This window comes from Triticum urartu, chromosome 5 (genome assembly GCF_003073215.2).
Source record: "Triticum urartu cultivar G1812 chromosome 5, Tu2.1, whole genome shotgun sequence".
Taxonomy (NCBI): domain Eukaryota; kingdom Viridiplantae; phylum Streptophyta; class Magnoliopsida; order Poales; family Poaceae; genus Triticum; species Triticum urartu.
The window spans coordinates 73,513,231-73,518,833 of NC_053026.1; positions in this window are offsets into that span (position 1 = coordinate 73,513,231).

Here is a 5,603-nt window from a genome sequence, read left to right on the forward strand (position 1 = left end):
AGGTTCCAGCTTCTCGATTCCTACTATGGACCAAAAGATGAATGTCCGGTACGCCTGTTTCGGCAGATGACCGACAACATCAAGAGGCTTTGGAAGGATGCCAGCAACGACAGGGAGACACCCTTCAGTCCTCTTAGCATCAACAATTTCCCTCTGGATTGGATTGATGTCCCCCAGCAGCAAAACAAGTATGAGTTCGACTTTTTCTCTTTATCACATCTTTTTACTGTAGTTGTACTTAAGCTGCGACGTGTTTAATTCGTTGGCTTTCTTTTTCTGTCCTAACACTATTTTTTTTACTTCGTTTGATGGCAGTATCGACTGCGGATTCTTCATGCTTATGAATGTTAATTCGTATCATGATGGGGTTCTTACAAATTATTCCCATGAGAATATCGGGGATATCAGGAAGACGTGGCTGTACTCAATCGCTTCTTCTAACCTGTTTGAGGCAGACTTCCAAGCTCTATTTGGCTACTACACATGAAAGTATTTTGGAACTTGTACTGCTTACCTGCACTGCATCTTTTATTCTACCTGAACTTCATATTTTTCTCTGAAACTTGGACTTCTGGTTTCGGAAGGAGAGGAGCATTTTCTTTGTACATGAACTTCATTTCTATCTTTTTTAATTTTTCTTGTGTGTTTTGTTTTGCTTAAATGGACATGAGCATTTTCTTTTATAATTGAACTTCAGAGATGATGCCTTTCTATGGTTTTGTTAGCTGTAGTTGAATGATTTATAGTTCATCGGTTTATCTTGAACTATGCCTCTGGTTGTGCCTGAACTTCATTTAGTTTTTTACTGCAACTAATTTTTTTAGGTCAGCTTGAGTAGTAACCATGTCATCTATTGGTTGGACTGCACATTGTGATGTTCCTGAACTTCAGTTGTATTTAATGGTGATGTTTTCTCTTCCTTTTTTCTTTGACAGTGGAACCGTTGGAGCTGACCGATTACCACTACTCATTCCTCGGGTCACAGGAATACCAGCCTAGGGAGGAACCCATGAGTACAGCTCCGATAGGAGATGATAGACCTCGGACCCTTATTCCTTCCAAGTTGGGGAAGCAGGCTGGTGGTATTCGTGGTACTCCAAAAACCCCTTGCTACAGGAAGGCTGATGCAGTCGAAGCAGCCGAAGCAGAAGTGATTTCGTCCGATGATGATTTTGAGAAGCTTGCTTACCCAAAGAATGCTAAATGTGCTGCTGGTACTGTTGCTGGTAAAGGTGGGAAGAATGTTGTGATCACCAGGAGGAAACCGGCAGTTGAGTCTGGGAACATAACTTCCTCCAAGAGAGCATCAAGATTGCCTTTGATGTGGCGTTCTCCTGTCGCTCCCCTGAAAAAATATAGTTACCCTCATCTATCTGAGGCCCGGAAGTTGAAACAGTATGTGTTGAGTAAAGACGGTCTGGAAAAGTATTCTGAGTGAGTTACCTTCATTTGTCGCTCCCCTGCCTTGGAGTTGTAGTGTCTGAACTTCTGTTGTTGTATTGTCTGAACTGCCATTGTTGTAGTATCTGAACTTCTGTTTTATGTCTCCTCTTGCCTTTTGAGTTATAGTGTCTGAACTTCTGTTTGTTGTTGTATCTGAACTTCTAATTTTTTTTTATCATCCTTTTGTATCTAAACAGCTACTTCATGTTTACCATCCCTGTGAATGTGATTGACCGCACAGGACGTGTCCTTTATACGCTTTTCGGTGAAGGGCAGCAGATGGAAGGAGACATAATGGATTATCTCAAAAATTTGTGGAAGGATAAGCCAGAGACCTCTGAGATATTCACTAGTGCTGACAGGGTTGTACTTAGTCCCCACTTCATACAGGTTTTAGTTCTTTGCACCCCTATCTCCTTCTTTTTGCCTTAGTTTTGTTGTAGTAGCATTTGGGAGGTGTTCTAATTGTGTTTTTGTGAATGCACAGTACTGCCTGGAGTATGATTTCTTCGGTGCAACAGTTCCAAAGTTTGATGCAAAAAAATCTGCTGGTCTCCTCCCAATGTTTGTTCGCAAGGAAGAAGACCTTCTCAACGCAAAGCTGGTTAGGATTTCATAACTCTTGCTTTTTTAATTTCATGTGCATCCTTTTGCTGAGTTTGTCAAGAAGTTTTTGTTCATGCCGGTTCTTTAGTACATATGCTTTTATAGTTCGTGTTCACCGGTCCTTTCATTCTTGGCAGGTTTTCTTGATTCTATTCAAGCCAATTGGCACAATGGCGCACTACAGTGTGTACGTGGTGAATAGATATCGTGGGAGCATTGACATCCTTGATTCACTTTCTTACGCTAATATGGAAACGTCGCGAACGAGTTTCCACGGGGACTGCCAAAATATCGTGAGTGTTTCTTAGCCTGAACCTCCTTTCACATTCTCTTGTTTGACACGAAGTTTATTATGCCTTGTGTTGACAAAATATGTTGTTGTCTCTGTTTTGGTAATACTGCTTGAACTGACTGTCATTTAGAAGTTGAACTTCTGCTATTTTGTTTAGGTGGATCTTATGCAAGTGTCTCTTTTTTATGTACCTGAACTTAACTATTTTGGTTAACAAGTTTTTGACTTCATCTAATTTTTTTATTTCCGGCAGATGAAGAGATTTGTTGGGTTGCTCAAGGAGTTGTACGGCAAGGCTGTATACAAGGCGAGCAAGCAGCCTAACTGGGTGACTATTGCAAAGAGGCCGACTTACATCAACATTCCAAAGCAGAAGAGTAATGATTGTGGTTTCTTTGCCGTGAAGTTCAGCTCTTCGTATGATGGCGATGAGATTGTTGAAGATTTTGGTGATGTGGAAGTATGTTCTGTCTTTGTTCTTGTCTCATCATCCTTTGATTATTCTTGTGTGTTTTTGCTAAGACGCTCCTGCTGTTGTTTTAGATATCCGTTACTAAACCATCGTTTTCACCTTTCTTTGTTTGCAAGCTGCTGCAGATGACTGGAAGGCTGAGTTCATGCACGCTCTGATTTTTAGCGAGAAGAATGAAGTTGTGCGTTCAGAGCTCCCTAAAGAGATCCAGTCCTTTGGCCCGTGAATTCGAAGCATTAGTTTCATTGTAGATTTGATTTCATACAGATTTTTAGGTTTGCTAATGATTGGAACAATTCCGTAAAGATTTGGTTGTAAGAATGTTTTTAGTGATTTGTGTATTTATAGATGCAGCACTATTACTTATGATATTATGGACAAATGCATTCGGTGTGAAGAATGATTTTGCTTTGTGAATTTCAATGTACTGCGTCGTTTTTTAGTATCCATGTGTTGAATGTTTTTGCCCCAACAGATGTACCTGAACTTCTGCCTCGGTTTTGGTTGAACTGCTTGATTTTTTTGTGTTGTTTATTTTTGGGCTCCCAACATATGATCGTAGACTTGAACTTCTGCTTTGAGATGTGGCTGGGCTGCTGGTTTCAGATGGAGAGGATATTTTGTGTTGTGTAATGTATTGGTAATGTTCAACCCAACCAATATGTATGCTTTTGCGTAGAATCTATATTAGTTTTTTTGTGTTTTTTCAAGTCCTGATATGTAATAATCAAACGTTTCTTTATCTTTGTTGCATTGTACATGAACTTCTGCACGTATCCAAGCAGAACTTCACATTTGAACGCGTTCTCTTAGGCTTGCTAACCTTAGTTTATGCGGCGAACCTTTATTTTTTAAGCATATTCTTTTCCTACATTGATTTTACATACCAGAACTTCTTCTGTAAGCTGACATGAACTTCAAAACTATATGATTATTTGCTGCTTGCTCTTTCATGCAATACAACACCAGCACGTTACTTCCTGTCATAACATACTAGGACTTCTGCAGTAATATTACTTGAACTTCACAGCGTATGTTTTTCAATTTATTACTACTTGCTCTTTCATGCAATACAACACCAGCACATCACTTCCTGCCATAACATACCAGGACTTCTGCAATAATATTACTTGAACTTCACAGTGTATGTTACCAGGGGATGACATAATGTTCTGCACATTGACATGACACAAGTTTGCATTGTGTTAATTGACCTATTCTAATTGTTCATGAGCCTTGCACTCCTCCTAGTCTTTGGTGGTAGAGGTTTTTGCTTGACATGTACCTCTTCCTCTTCATCGTCCTCTTCCTCTTCATCGTCGTCTTCCTCTTCATCGTCGCACTCCACTTCCTCTTCCTCTTCTTCGACGGTGTCTTCATCTTCATCTTCCTCTTCATCTTCCACCACTTTCTTGTTGTTGGCTCTAGGTCTTGCTTTCTATTTCTTCTCTGGCATTTTGCTTGTCTTTTCAGCATCTGCGCGCTTCGGGCATGTTCTTGCATTGTGTGGTTCATACTCCTTGTATATGCTTTCTTTGGGTGTGGTCCCTTCTTTTGTTCCATAACTTTGGGCGGCTGTTTTTGAGATTTGGTTTGCTTGATCTCCTCAGCATTGTTTCTTTCCAATAGTGTTGGATAGGCCAGCTTGTTGTGTCCCGCAACCTGATTGCACACACTGCATTTCCTGTGTCCAAGTGGCACTCCGTTCTCATCGTGCACGACGACTCTTCCTGCAGGTGGTGCCTTCATTTGAGCTCTCTTGTCACTTTTCTTTGCTGCAGTAATTTTCTTCCTACCCTTTGTTTCAGAATACAACGGCAATTTCATCGTCTCTTGATGTCGCTGCTGCATTGATTGGCCATCACCCTGCTTGCATTGGTTGGCTTCAGCGGCGGCGGTAAGCATTTCAGCTGCATAATAATGAAGGTCATCTTCAATTTCAGCGTCCTCTTCAGCCATCCTTTCGTCAGCATCCGCATGATTTGCTGAATGTATTGCATCAAGCTCTTCCACAAGCCTCTTGAGAACATAGTAGGCTCTGTCATATTGCTGGTCACATCTCATCGCTTTCTTGTTAACCATCAAATTCAGCTACAGCAAGATGTCTTGTTTCGATAGCCTTGAGCTGCCATCCGATGCGGTTGTGTTGTAGTCCCTTGTATCAAAGGTTGGTTGTGATCTTGCAGTCTTTGCGTACCATTTGAGGATATACTTGTTTGGAAATTTGTCAGGCTTGATGTAGTCCAGTATGTTCATGATGTGAAGGCAGAACAGGCCTGCATTTTTGTGATGAATGTAGAATACATAGTTTGTGAGCCAGCAATGAGTTTCATAAATTTTCATATGATACTACTAGTCTAGCTTTTTAATGATCTTGTTTTTTCGCTCACCTACGTGTGTCTAGAGCTTGCATTCACACTCATATATTTCCTTCTCTAGGTCAGCTACAACCTGGAATTCATGCTTTGACCAGGAAAATCTTTCTTCATCATCATGGCCAGGCTTGTTGTGGTAGTACACAAGGTACTTAGTGGGCTCTGCTGTACGCTTTGCGCGAAATAGCGTGGCCTTTCTCATCCTATTCCTCATCTCAGTGTACACGGCTCTCGTGTACTTGATAGACATGTCTTCCTCATAGCCGTAAGTTGTTTTTGTCACAGGATTGGTCTGCACATGTCAAAAAGTTAGATATTAGTCGAAGCAGAGTCATGGGTTTCATTTTTTTAAATTCAAAGTGCACATGTTGAAGGTAAAACAGAACATGATGGGGGTGTTTTGTACTTGTCATCA